This window comes from Mercenaria mercenaria, chromosome 4 (genome assembly GCF_021730395.1).
Source record: "Mercenaria mercenaria strain notata chromosome 4, MADL_Memer_1, whole genome shotgun sequence".
Lineage (NCBI taxonomy): Eukaryota > Metazoa > Mollusca > Bivalvia > Venerida > Veneridae > Mercenaria > Mercenaria mercenaria.
Window position 1 is genome coordinate 28,904,131 of NC_069364.1, and position 15,541 is coordinate 28,919,671.

The following is a 15,541-nucleotide window of genomic DNA, read 5'->3' on the forward strand; positions in this document are numbered from 1 at the left end:
AGGTCAGGATTGGCCAAACTGCACACCCGTGTCAGCAAAGTAAGAAATCTATTTCCACATGAAATCTGTTTCTACAGTTATATTGCTTTACATCGTAGTCCGCTATTTAAACTGTCTATCCCTTTTAAAACTTTATTTTTTTTGTTTAGAGTCGCATCAACACAATTTAGGTCATATCAGGACATTTTCTTTCAAGAAGTAACTGTTAACAGATATGGTTGGTTTCTATACGCTGAACGTCCTCTCAACGCCTCTCAGATAATGAATGATACTTGGTTAACAAATGAAACCTCTAATCTTATTATTTCGTAATCTTTCTCAGAAAAAGAAGCTTATTAATTATCTATGCTGGGTTTTGTGGTTTTTGCCTGTCACGCGGTCCTAGTTTGCAATATTTGAGAGACTGGTTTAACTGGCTTGAACTGTGACAAAGTTGCAGAATTACGGAATTCTAGTGAATAGTGCCGCAATCAATGTCAATTGACGAATCATTACCCTTCCATCATCTTGTTAGCAGTGTTTGCAGACAGTAGATTAAATCAAAGTCTTCTCACCTACACGATTTTGAATAATTCTGATAACACAAAAATCTTTGAGAATAATCTGATCAGCTGAAAAAAAAATTGTAAAATGTTTTCTACCAACTGATTTTAATCTGGCAGTGTCGAGCTGTATTATTTTTACCCATGACTGACTGCATGATAAAATTATTTCTGTTTTTTTTTATGGAAAACATTAAACGATAAACAAATATATTCGTATCTGGTTAATTGGTGGTTTACTTTTTGCTAATAAAATTTTGAAAACAAGTTTGTAAAAAATGACTGATCTGATGGAATAAAGCGGTTATTGAATGGCCTGTCGGTCAACAGTCAAAATTATTGACCCTCGATCTTTCTGATCCATAGATTGAATATTTTATCTCGTCTGCGAGCCATTCCGGCTGATAATCACATTTGATACGTTTTCTTTTCTAAATTAATGCATGTTTTTGTAGAACAGTATTCAAAATATAGTTTAATACGTGTAGTAATTCATATGGACTGACTATTTATTCTGCAAATTTAAGATCGGATAATCCTAGTAGGTCTCTCTGAAAATCGTTTTTACTGAAGTTCTTAAAAGATCTTTATTTAATTGTTTTATACTTATTTAATCTTTCGGAAACATATCTTTGTTGACCGTGAAATACAAATTAATGATGTCTTATTGAGGGATCAGAAACAAATGTTTCGTTGATATACCTGCTAAAACTTTTGTACACATAATCAATTGCCGTCTTCTGGAAGAGTGTTTGTCATAACTTCCGGTTCTATTTTGCGACGGTGAGCTCACAACTCAATTTAAAGGTACTCGTTGTTTGATGATCTGCAGTATGGTATTGATGTACTTAACTTACGTAAATGCGCCTTTTGGACTGTGATGGATAGTTGTACATTGCAACGTTTCAGTCGACTGTCTTTATATACAGTGTCCGTTTAGAAGAATAATGTCTGTGTCTGTTCTAGGACATACAGTGCAAATGTAGACTGAACAGGCCTTGTATTTTTGCAACGATGTCAGAACAATCCTTAATTATGCCAAAGTCGACGTGTCACGTTGAGTGGTATTTCTGACGAGACGTCATTCCTCCCACATAGATCACAACGTTAAGAAATTCACTCATATCCTTATTTCACAGTCGCAACGAAATATCATTGGTAGCGCCCCCTCTCATATAATAAGTCTATATGTTTGTTTTGGGTTTAACGCCGGTTTACAACAGTAATGCAGATATGTAACGGTTGGCAGTTAACCTAATCTGTGTTCCTGAATTCTGTACCAGTACAAACCTATTCTCCACAGGTAACTGCAAACTTCCCCACATGAATAAGAGGTGGAGGAAAAATGATTTCAGACGCAATGTCTTTCATCAAATTGTCACGGAGAACATACACCTCGCCCTTTGATCGAAATCATGACCCTACAATCTGAAGATCTGCGCTCTTCCCATTGAGCTATATTTCTGTAGGCCTCGCTTGTTAATGTCTTTTACAATACTGATAATCATAGTTTTTTTCCCATGTTGGTTTTGGTGACGGTGCTACCCCTGGCTTCTTTATTTGTGTTAAAAATTTAACTTTGTGGTGTTTGTAACAAATTTATTCTCCTCTGCTATAGTGTTTCAGTCATGTTCAACATAATGGTTGTTTTTTATGTACATCATTTGTCTGCAGTGCTGTTACAGTATTCTTGAATATTTCATGTTTTCTCTTTTAAGAGTAATATACCATAACATCGGCGACTTTGATGTTTAAAGAAAGACAGGACATTATTACATAATAGCTTGTTAAATGTATTATTAATACAGTATTTCGTTCGAGACCATTCTTTGTTACGTAAGAAGTACCGATATCTCTAGATGTTCTTTCTATAAAAGTAAAGAAAACATAGTGATACTAACTGGATTTAATCAGATCTCGTTTTAAATGGAATATGGACAAAAATCATGGCTGGGATGTGCTGTTGTTTGTTTTCTGGCAGGTGAACGCTAATTATTATTATTATTTGAGCCGTGCCATGAGAAAATCAACATAGTGGGTTTGCGACCAGCATGGATCCAGACCAGCCTGCGCATCCGCGCAGTCTGGTCAGGATCCTTGCTGTTCGCTTTCAAAGCCTATTGCAATTAGAGGACCTGTTAGCGAACAGCATGGATCCTGACCAGACTGCGCGGATGCGCAGGCTGGTCTGGATCCATGCTGGTCGCAAACCCACTATGTTGGTTTTCCCATGGCACGGCTCATTTGTTGTTGTCGTTGTTACAGTTTTAAAACCAAATGCCATTTTGAATTATGTCAGGATTATTACAAATTTTAAGATAATTATGCATGTGTAGATCTATCGTGCAATAAAGGCATATAGAAGGCTTGAAAAATGTATTTCAAAAACTTCATAATAATAGCTAAATAACAACTGTTGTCAATGAATAGTCTAGATTTTGGTTTGCAGTTACGCTCTTACCTTTACATTCTTTATTCTGTTGATATCTAGCATAATGTAAAAATGACTATTTACTTTTATTTATCTAACAAATCTTTGGGACGTGATCAAAGTCGATCCTCCCGTATGAGTACTTTGCTTCTCACGTTTGATTTTGATATCTATCCGACGGAAATCCACATGGAGGTTTTAATTCTCTCTAGCTACCTATTACAGGAGTAAAACGCCGTGCTTTTTTATCAATATTAAAATCAATCTTCCCTTTATCATATGAATAAAATATGTAATAAGAAAATTTCGAGATATATAAAAGGAAATTATCAAATATTTCTTTATGAGATCTGAATTATTGTTAGAAACCAAATAAAAAGCAAAAGGTAGTTGAGTCTGCTAAACTTCGGTATCTGCACTAATCCTAGGACTGTGTTTGATATTCATTAAATCATATACAATACGGTATTAAACATATGAAAAGGGTGGAGTCACAATGCCCAAGACGACTGGGAGAGGAGTGGGGATAGAGTTTAAAACTCCATATTTAATTAATTATAGTTGTCTTCCTTGTTCAATTACTTATACATGGAACCGTAATGTATTTATGTAACTAGAACATATTATCGACGGCTAAATGCTTTTGACATAAGTTCCGTTTTAAACGTTCTGTTTGTAATAATTGACTGATTAAATGATTTTTTAAACTTTACTATTATTATTGTTCTGCCAGCTTGGTTTTATTGGTTATATCTCTCATACATGTATTTTTCGATTTCAGTAGTGCCGATAGCTTCAGTTAAACACTCGATAGAAGGCAAGTGTACAAAGTATGACGAACTAAAATTCTTACCGAACAATGAGAATTAGTACAAGGTTGTCCAAAGTAATATAGTTCTGGTGGATTCTAAAGTAAACTTTTTTTTTCAGTAAATGAAAATGAAAGAAATCTCCCCAGCCATCGATGGCTTTGTATTTATGATATAAGTAGCAGGAAATCAGTTATATTGGGTTTCTCTACATTCCTTTGATTCGACTAAAGAATCAATACTTAAAAGCGTCCTTTCCAATGAGAAAATATTCATCGGGTATCAGTAACGTACGGTGTTCCGTTTAGACAATCGCGACTTTTTATTAAATACCAAACCGCGATGCACGATGGTACGATGACGAAAACGCGATGGCACGATGATGAAATAACGATGGTACGATGGTGAAAACGCGATGGCACGATGATGAAATCGCGATGGTGCGATGGTACGATGGTGAAATGCCGATGTAATATTGCGTTTTTATCATCGTACCATCGCGTTTTCACCATCGTATCATCGTACCATCGCGTTTTCGTCATCGTACCATCGCGTTTTCACCATCGTGTCATCGCATTTTCATCATCGTACCATCGCATTATCATCATCATACCGTCGCGTTATCACCATCGTACCATCGCATTTTCACCATCGTACCATCGCCTTCCGGTGGTCATGCGCAGCGGTACAGTATATGTGTCAGTAAAATACAAGTGTTGTGCAGCTGAAAATTAAAATAATTCTTCTGTAAAATAAATAATAATAATAATCTGAATAAAAAATGTATACGATGAAGATTCAATACAGAAATTTAATAACTTTTGTAAAAGACCAAATCAACGAAAAAAAGTGTAAAATATCTAATTATGTATAAGTTGCAATTCTTTCAATTCTTTGTTTTGATGACAGATGTCAAAACTTTTTTGCTGTCTCAACTTTGACACATTTATGCACTTTGATATTTGATAGTCCAGAATGTGGTACGATGGTGAAAACGCGATGGTACGATGGTGAAACCACGATGGTACAATGGTGAAACCACGATGGTACGATGGTGAAAACGCGATGGCACGATGGTGAAACCACGATGGTACGATGATGATAACGCGATGGCACGATGGTGAAAACGCGATGGTACGATGGTGAAACCACGATAGTACGATGATGATAACGCAATGGCACGATGGTGAAAACGCGATGGTACGATGGTGAAACCACGATGGTACGATGATAATAACGCGGTGGCACGATGGTGAAAACGCGATGGTACGATGGTGAAAACGCGATGGCACGATGGTACGATGATGAAAACGCGATGGCACGATGATGAAAACGCGATATTACATCGACATTTCACCATCGTACCATCGCGATTTCATCATCGTGCCATCGCGTTTTTACCATCGTACCACCGTTGTTTCATCATCGTGCCATCGCGTTTTCGTCACGTACCATCGTGCATCGCGGTTCAGTATTAAATGAAAAGTCACGATTGTCCAAACGAAACACCGTAGTAACGTCATTTTCACGCGTTTTAGGAATATATTTGACACGGCCATTTAAATCTTAATGTGTACTGTATATCAGACACTTTGAAATGGCTCGCAGGTCAACAGTAAAGACAATTTCTCGACTGTCCATAGTTTTGACTTCTAACGGCAAGTCATCAATATGTCTTTTATTACATGACATTCGAAATTAATTTTCAAAGATTTATTTAATATTTACAAATATTTGATTTATAAGAATTTTAAACATGTTTTGAGTATGAACCAGTCATTTAGCACAAGATTTGCTTTAAAGCAGGTTTTATCAGGAAGAATTGTATGGAATGCTTAGTCTCTTCGAAAGTTTTTCGTTTTATAAATACCAATCAGAGCTTGGTGATATACCTCTGACGTACGCTTATTAAAGCGTTTTTAACATCGTAAATATGGGTAAAATTCTGTATGTAGGCCGGAATCACGAGTCCGTATGTAGTTATGTCCTCATTGTTAAACTTTCCAATCCGTGGAATGTATTCTAGTCTGTGTAAAATCATTTTAAATCACGTCTCACGTTTTCGACGTCACCTGTTTACTCACAAGTTTTATGTACAAATCTTTCCGATTAATCACTTACTTCAAATCACTTGCCCTTCATCGATGTGGGTTCAAGCCTCACTCGGGGCGTTGAATTCTTCATGTGAGGAAGCCATCCAACTGGCTTACGGAAGGTCAGTGGTTCTACCCAGGTGCCCGCTCGTGATGGAAAGTCGCCAGATGACCTATAAATGTTTCGGTGTGACATTAAACCCAACACAATAAATAAAACTTTCCGATAAAGACTAAATTAAATGGTGTTCTTTTCGGGCCACCTTAAATTCGCAATAGTTTATACTACATTCGAAATTTAACCAATCTCTCGAGGATTCTAGCACAATAATTTATTGCGTTATAAACGTCGCGAGGATTGTTAAATTTCGCAGCTTATGATTGTGTTGTTTTACTAGCGAAATTTAAGGTGGTCCGAAAATGACATCGTAGAATTAAGACATAGGTATTAAAGACATTTTTGACTTCCCTGTGCGATTACGGAATAATTGCCCATAGAGTAAATAAAGACATAAAGGTCATAGTTATCGCGTTGGTTATGCGAAATTTAAAGAAAAAATAAATCTTGTTCAAAGGCGGGAAGTAACCGGTGCTGCTGGTGTTATATAGGTGACACCGGTATGACGGTATGTTTTATATCTCAACACCAGCAACATGACGATTTGGAGAATTTATCCTACATGGGTAAATCGTCATACCTACTATATACTCGGAAATTTTATCCTAAGACTAAAAATACGAGAAATTCTAACTTAAATTTCGCATGTGCTTAAATTTTGCTAGTCTGTCAACTTGCCGTGAAGTACTCTACATGCGAAAATTTTACTGTATTTATTGCTCTACAACTTTCGCATATATTTTTAAACTTCGCAATGACATATATCTCTTGACTTAAAGAGAAGCGACATTTATCGCGTGTTACAAGCGAAATTTAAGGTGGCCCGATAAGGAAACCTACCTTTGTATACATTTACAAAACATGAATTCGGTAAGGTGAATGCCATGTTGCTTGAATGATATAGTGTGTTTTATGACTGGTAAAAGATCACCGTTAGAAGACTCAAATAGGTTATGCTGGACCGAAAACGTTGTACCTGCTGTACTGGGTTTCCAAGAAAAACTTCACGTGCTCGTTATTTTGCTTGAATAAACTACTGTTCATTCCAACTAAGCCTATCGTAAATGCAACGCTCTGAACAGCAGGAAAGCATATATTTTTCTGCCCTAAACAATGACCATTCTTTGCTGCTAGAAATGAAAAAAAAAGTTATCATAAAATATTAGCATAAATAGTTTGATACATGTTTACCGATAATTCAGTGTGAAGTATTACGGTAACCGAAATAGTCAAACAAATATTAATAAAATTGCAGATGGCATGCCTAACGTTGCTCTTCACAAGAATATTGTACTGTCTAATGTGTCTGAAGACGAGTCTAGATTAGCTGTAGATGGAAACACAGATCGAAAACTAGGTCTTTGCATTATCATAGAAACAGATGGCGATGTTTGGTGGCAAGTGGACCTCGATGACGTATACACTATTCTTAATATACTTGTTATACCTACAGAAAACTTCCATGTAACTACAGGTAGGAATGGTTTGTCCCTGTTTAAACATCATTTGCATATGCTTACTGAAAAATCAATACAGGTGTCATTAGATAGACTGTGGACCTAAAGTCAGTGCAACTCGGGCCTACGACCTTCGACTATTGACCTTCACCTTAACAACTTGTGTTCATTCATTCATACTTGACTGTTGGCTTCAAGTTTTACAATCTTACACATTGTGCAATGGTGGATCCAGAGGGTGGCGCACTCACCCCCACCCCCACCCCCCAAAAAATAGCCGGAGCATAGGTAAATTGTCTTTTGTTCTGGGTGAAAAAAGTGCAAAATATGCATTTTTCCTCGCTCGCCTCGCTCGCATAGGTAATTTATCTTTTCTTCCGAGTATAAAAATATAAAATATGCTCGCTAAACTCGTATAGGTAATTATGTCTCCCACCACACAGTGCTGTGGGAGACATATTGATTTACTCCAGTCTGTGTGTCTGTCACAAAGCTTGTCCGCACTCTAAGTCGAACATTTCTCATCGGATCTTCACCAAACTTGAACAAAATGTGTTTGACCATAAGACCTCGGTCAGGTTCGATAACTAGCCAAATCCGCTTAATATATATAGGCACTTTTGAATTATGGCGCTTGAACTACTGATTGGATCCATTCGTTATGACCATCTAATTGTATCCACTCATCATCTGGACCATCCAGAGAAAGTTATTTTTCATTAGGCAGTTGTGGGAGACATGCGCTTTTCTCAAAAGCATCTCTAGTTTATCATTTGTTTGGGTGAAAAATATGAAATATGCATTTTTCCTCGCTCGCTACGCTCGCATAGGTAATTTGTTCTGGGTGAAAAAATATACATGTAAAATATGCATTTTTTTCTCGCTCACATAGGTAATTTGTCTTTTGTTCTGGGTGAAAAAAAAGATGCATTTTTGTGCTCGCTACGCTCACACAATAAAATTCCGACAAAGTCTACACAAGCTCCCATAATGCTCTTTATCATTTCTATGTTAAATAGCCCTTAGTTACCCCTCCAGCCAAAACTCTGAAATCGGGCTAATAAATTCCGAGATACTTACACAAGAATAAGTCTGACAAGTCTAAACATGGACTTCCGGTTGATTTTGTCACAAAACCTGCCCTTTAACAGTACCAAATAAAGTACCCCAGAACGCCCTGAATGCACCAGATGGATCCATTGTTTTCTAGTTGATTTACTACAAACAGTTTACGTCCCCGTAACACCAAATCTTGTATCCGCCCCAGACCTGTTGTGTGAGTTCTTTTGTCAGATTTATTCAGTATTTCAATATTTGTTTCTTTTTTCTGCCGATTAACTTATTATAATAATCAATCAGTTTTATGAATAAAACATTTTATATTCATATACATAATTGAGCCGCACCATGAGAAAACCAATATAGTGCATTTGCGCATCAACGCAGTTCGCTAACGGTTCGCTAACGGTTTCTCTAATTGCAATAGTCTTTGAAAGCGAACAGCATGGATCCTGACCAGCTCGTCTGGATTCTTTCTGGTCGCAAATGCACTATGTTGGTTTTCTCATGGTGCGGCTCAATAACCATTTTGTTCCGGGCGTCCTCATCAAGAAAATATTAACTCTCATCGAAAATGGTTTTATGAAATATCAAAACCGTTATTTTTGTTTTCTCTGCAAGGGCAAAGAACTAACTTTAATCTGACGACAGGCGATCTTGAAAAGAATTTAAGGAATACTGATTATGTAGTAGTAAACGACTTTATACAGCATACTTGGGAATTTGTCTTACCATTTCCAACTCGGGCTAGGTTCCTGAAAGTTCATAAGAAAGATGGTCAAGGTCATTTCCAGCTATGCGAAATGGAGGTGTATGGAACAAAGGGTGAGCATATATTCCGCAAACAAACACAATAATTTTCCGTTTCATTAAAACACTAAAGCAACATAAGAAAAGAAAGAACCATTAGAAACCGAATGGTAAAGGATCTTAAAATCTTGATTAAATGTTTTGTCATTTTCTTGAATATGATTTCCTATGCGATATTCTTTGATTATTATAACATATATTTGCTTATGAACGATAGTTTTTATCTTTTAGATTTACTGTAATCAATCATGTGATTTCATATTGGCCTTACCATGTTTGAAAGGTGGTTGAGGTAAGCCCAAAGCCAAAGGCCAAGGATCAGTACTACTTTCGTAATTTATGTAATAAAGCCAGTTTGAAATAACTTGATAGTTTCATTGTTCATCTCAATATGAAATATCAGTCAAACTGCTTAAAACCCGTGCTGACAATGTGTCAGTGTATTAGCTCAATTTCTTTTATCTGACAGTGCTTCTGAATTTGGCTCAGGTAGATTTGGTTCTAGTATTTAATCAGTCTGTCTGAAATGCGCATTTTGTGTCTCATATTGTGTTATATATTGCATAGTTGATGAATACGCAATAATTGTAGCCTGTTTGGTGAATTACAGTAAGCTGATCCATACAACGATTATTGAATGTTAAACATTTTTCCAGAGGCAATAAATAATGTCGCGTTGAACAAAACTGCTAAAATGTCTGCACCATGGATACAGAACATGTACGGGCCTAACCTGGCCGTGGACGGAATAAAGAAGCAACAATCTGACTAAAGTACTTGATCTTCTAAACGAAGATCTGAGAACGACCCATTCACATTCGTCTTCTGTATATTTTGGATTTCCAAGATTGCTATTTTTATTTTCGCAAATCTATTTTTGTTTGAACCAATCGGACAACTTGTTCGAATGTCAGAGTAAGAAAAATTTGCAGTTAATCCAGGGCTCGAACCCGGGACCTCTCGCTTACAGAGAAAGTGCGCTACCGACTGAGCTAACCGGCTATCTGCCATTTTTTACATAAAAATTGTTAATATCAAATACCAAGGCTTTTTAAAGCTTGCAGAATGTTGTAAGTTAACTTTTGATTGGCTAGCGGAAGGGTTGTCAGAACGAGGCCATCAATAGCTCGTTGTCAGATCCTATGCGTAGCGTAATAGGAGATGTACTTTAGTCAGATTGAAAGAAGCAATATCTTAATGGTGGTTCATGTTTTCACACGAATAATAGACGTCCTTGGTGGCGCGTTGACCTTGGAGACATCTATGAGATACTCATGTTGAGAATTTATAATCGAATTGACTGTTGCAGTAAGAAATTTATTTAGTTTGTGTATATAATATTATGCTTATGAGAAGAGAGATATCTTTATTGCTTGGTCTTTACATTTATTACTTTATACATTTATTGCTTTACCTTTTTTGTCAGACAATATATTGAAGGACAATTTTACTTATTAATTATTAATTTAACAGCAAAAAATAAAGATTGACGAATTATTCCAGCTTGCTATTGTGGAAGATTGGCGGATCTAGCCAGGTGCCCGCCAAGGCCGAAAACAAAGCCCTGTGGAACTTTTGGATTTTTCACCACTTCAGTACATTGTCCCTGTATCTCTACACTCAACGTAAATGAAAACGCCTTAAAATTTGGGATAATTATTTTCCATTACTCAGAACAACAATTTTACCCTTGTATATTTCGGCCGTATCGCACAGCCTTCATCAGCAAAGTGCCTAGTCAGTCTTGCATAGCGTCACGTGACAATTTGTGATCACGTGACACTAGGAGAGTGTTGTTAACCGAAGGTAACTGCAGCCAATCGTCACGGTTAAGTGACGGCCGCTTTTTCTTTATGTCGATGGCTTCCTTGACCCTCCTCTTGATATGAATGTCCCCTGATGTTAACATTTTGGTGTTAGCAGTGTCTATGTGGTGTCCTGTATGGTTGCAATGCTCATGAATGGCAGAGATGGATCTGGCACCATGTTGTTTCAGTCTGTGTCCTAATATCTTCCTGTTACACCCTCAAAATCAGGATCACATTGTTTGCAGTTTTTGTAGTAAACCACACCCCATTTTTGTCAGTTTGTTTGTTTTTGTCTTTAACATGGGTAAGTTGTTGTCTTATAGAATTGTAGGGTTTGTGATACATATATATCCCATGTTTCCTAAACATTCTGTGCAAGGTTTCTGATGATCCACGTATGTAAGGGATTCAAACATTCACCTTCTTCCCACTGTTTTTTGTTGACTTATCCTTAGTCTAATCCTTCCACTTTGGTATATTAAAAATCGATTCAGGCTATCCGTTAGTGCGCAAGGCTGTTTTCACATGTTCAATTTCTTTCTTTCTGTCGTTTTCATCAATAACAAGTTTTTCGGAGATGGTGTCCACTGTCAGCTCGGTTCTCTCACTGAGTCTATTGTCTTTCATTAGTCTATTCCTTATTATCACTAGTGCCTTTTTCACCGGAATGCGCGTGAGCAACGTAGAGATGTCAGGAGAATTTTTTTTCCAGGTGGTACTTCCAGCTCTTTGATTTTCTGAACAAAATCCTAGTGTCACGTGATCACCAATTGTCATGTGACGCTATGCAACACTGACCGGGCACATTACTGATGAAGGCTGTGCGATACGACCGAAATACACACGGTAAAAAATATTGTTCTGAGTAATTTAATTTCTTGTTTCCAGTTACTAATTGTTTATGTATCCAAGTTGCTTCCGCTTAAATCTTGGGATTTTAGTAAACCTGACATTCTGCATTCAAAATAGAATACAGGTAAACACATAACGAAAAGCTTGGAAATAAAAGTCATCTTCTTTGGCACTTGATATAGCACTACTGGAATATTATTAATATGATTTCTGTGAAAAGGGGTAATATTACGAAGTTTCAGAAAATGCCTGATTGTGCTTGCATCCAATTCAGTACCTAGAGAATCAATAACAATGATATATTGTTTAATATATTTTAGTGTTACATGTCAAATTCTTTCTTCAATCGGGGAAACGGAGATACAAAAATATTGTTATATTTCTGAATGAAGTAAAACAGCAAAAGTGAATATTTATCAATAAAAGTTTATATAGAACAAAAATCTTATTTGTTTTTCTAATTTTGAAAATGTCTACCACGTTCTAATTTTCATACTCGTTTTGAATATTCTACATGAGTGATAAAATTATTTCAGACAGTAAACAAAATAAAAACAAACAATGTTCCCCTCAAATACATTCTGATTATAAGAAAGAAAACTGGCTTTGATATAGAAATTTTTACAGGCTTATTTGAGTCGCGCCCTGAGAAAACCAATAAAGTGAGTTGTGGCATGCATGGATCCAGACCAGCCTGTGCATCCGCGCAGTCTGGTCAGGATCCGTGTTGTTCCCTTTCAAAGCCAATTGGAATTAGAGAAACTGTTAGCGAACAACATAGATCCTGACCAGACTTCGCAGATGCGCAGGCTGGTCTGGATCCATGCTGGTCGCAAACCTACTGTGTTGGTTTTCTCATGGCACGGCTCATATATATTTCAAAGGTGGTCGAACGCGCAATTTGATTCTATTATTTTGGAGCACACGTGAAGAGAAATTTAAATTGACCCTAGATGGCAGGATAAGAGACATCCATAATTTCTATACCAGTATAGTGGCGAGATTTCTAGAGTTGCAACTTCCTTTCGAGCAATATTTTCACTTGTGTGAAGTGGAAGTGTATGGAAAAATAGGTAATTAGAAATGCTATTGTGTTGCGTATTTATTAAATGATGTTGTTATCAAATTAGATATATGGAACTCATCGCTTAGATAAAAAGAACATGTAAATATACATTATAAGTGGAATTTTGTTCAGTGTCTTCACATAGTATAATGGCTAGATTTGCTTGATGACGCAGTAACCTCGCCGACATATGTTTACGATTCTTGATCTGTTAAAATATTTTGAAGTTTTTAAAAGATGCAGACGAGTGTTTATTTCAAGTTTTGAAATTTGAACGTGAACAAAGCATAGAAAGAAAAGGTTGTTTTACATGAAAATTGAAAATTGGATAGCAAACACACCGAAGCTTTGTAACAGCTCTTTAAAAAACGATGAGTCTTTAAAGGCTCTAAACTGGGTAGCACAAGTGAGGTTCATTTATGCAGACCTCTTCCCGGAATTCATGCATATATCTGTAAATAGACAGTAGTTTTAAAGAACAATATCAATACATTATATGCTGTTCAATTTGATGTATATAGTTAGGACAACATTTGTTATAATTTAAGATAAGATGAAATAGAGAACTAGCATTATATTTTTTTTTTAAATTTCATATGGTTACAAAGCACACTTTTCTTTCACATACCAGCTTGACTTTTGATAAAAAATTGAAATAATGTATACTATTACAGTAACTTTGAAAAAAGATATTTCTTTTCTGTAAACGCAAAAATAAGAAGTGATGAATTACCAGGAAGGGAGTTTTTAAACAAAATCTTCTGCCTGTTTAAATGATTTTATCGACGTTCAGATTGGAAATTCTTTTGACATAATTTGGTCGATAACTTAAACAATTTTAAAAGAACACTTAGATGACAGCTTAATTATGCATAATCTTGATTGTATAATGGCTATACATTCTGTCATGAACGGAAATTTGAATATTGGTTGGTTCTCTTATTTTACTTTGCTTTGTATAATGCAGCTGAATGTCAATCAAATACGTGTAAAAACGGCGGAAATTGTTCAGTCAAATACTGTGATGGCTTGGATGGCTGTAAAGACTACACGTGTACTTGTCCAACTGGCTATGGCGGTGTCCACTGTGAAAATTGTACGTTTCAAGTATTCTAGTAATGTAATAAAAACAGATAATTGTTTTAATTTTCTACAATATTATTTTGATTTTGTTGACAGCGTTAATGCCACTTTGGTATAACCATTCCCCCTGAACAAGGTATCACACATTGAAAAAAATCTATTCCCTATGATGATAAATTAAGTACTTATAATATATATTATTGGAAAGTGGGAGTTATTTGGAGGCCCTGAAAGAGATTTAGATTTGACCGATTTAAGTGTGTGTGTGTGTGTCCGGGGGTCGTCTTTTCAACATTTCTTCAATCATATAAACGACGGTGTCTACTTGTAGCAGCGATCAAAATGTATAACTTTATAGTGCTGCCTCACTGGAATACCACTCTGTAGACACAGAACATGATACCACACCCATTATACTGGCACCAAGCTGACCAGTCCTAGCACTATCCTCATAATGCTGAGCGCCAGGCAAGGACCGTACTAGTACCATTTTTACGTCTTTGGTATGACGCGGCCAGTGATCGAACCCACGTGCTCCCGCAATCGAAGCGGACGCTTTACCACTAGGATACCGAGGCGGTCCGTAGCGATTTTAAGGGCCGAAAGTTTTATTTTTCCTTGTATATTTCATAGATAAGATGTGAGTCTTTTGTTCCATGACATTAAATGTATAGAATTTGTACTTTTATTACAAACTTATTTGAAAAAGAAATCAATTAGAATTCAAGAATGTAACCAAGTGCTATAAAACAGTGTTTGTGTTCGGGTTTGACGTCTTTTTTAACAATTTTTCAGTCATATAAACGACGGTGTCTACTTGTAGCAGTGAGCACAATGCTCAACTTTAAAAGTGCTGCCTCACTTGAATATCACGCCGGCTGGCCAATCCTAGCACTACCCTCTTAATGCAGAGCGCCAAGCGAGGAAGCTGCCAGTTTCATTTTTTACGTCTTTGGTATGACGCGGGCGGGGATCGAACCCACGACCTCCCGCACTCGAAGCGGACGCTCTACCACTAGGCTACCGAGGCGGTAGCTATAAAACAGGTCCTGTTAGATTGAAGTTATGAAATGTACCAATCAGCTCACACCATTCAACACCAGAATGTCGTTAAGTTTTAAATGTTTATGTAATCACTAATATTTCATGATATATATGTTTATTGGATCCTAAAGGCGTTGAAAACGTTGCTATAGGGAAAGACATTATAGCATCAAGTACTGCCTATTCGAGCTGGTTGCCAAATAATGTCATAGACGGTGATACAAATCAGTATGTAATAAATGGAGCGACGTGTGTGTCCACGCAGAAAGAAGCTCAACCTTACCTAATTATAGATCTTGGTGTTGAATACACACTCTCCAGTGTAAGGACTTACAAACGATTAGACTGCTGCCGTAAGACGTTTGTATT

General features: G+C 36.6%; 1 non-coding gene across 1 annotated transcript; it reads right to left on the bottom strand.

The window, feature by feature from the left end:
• Nucleotides 1-15,086: 15,086 nt before the first annotated feature.
• Nucleotides 15,087-15,158, bottom strand: Trnas-cga (transfer RNA serine (anticodon CGA)). The gene has a single exon. It is a non-coding gene; the product is annotated as a tRNA-Ser (tRNA).
• Nucleotides 15,159-15,541: the final 383 nt, after the last annotated feature.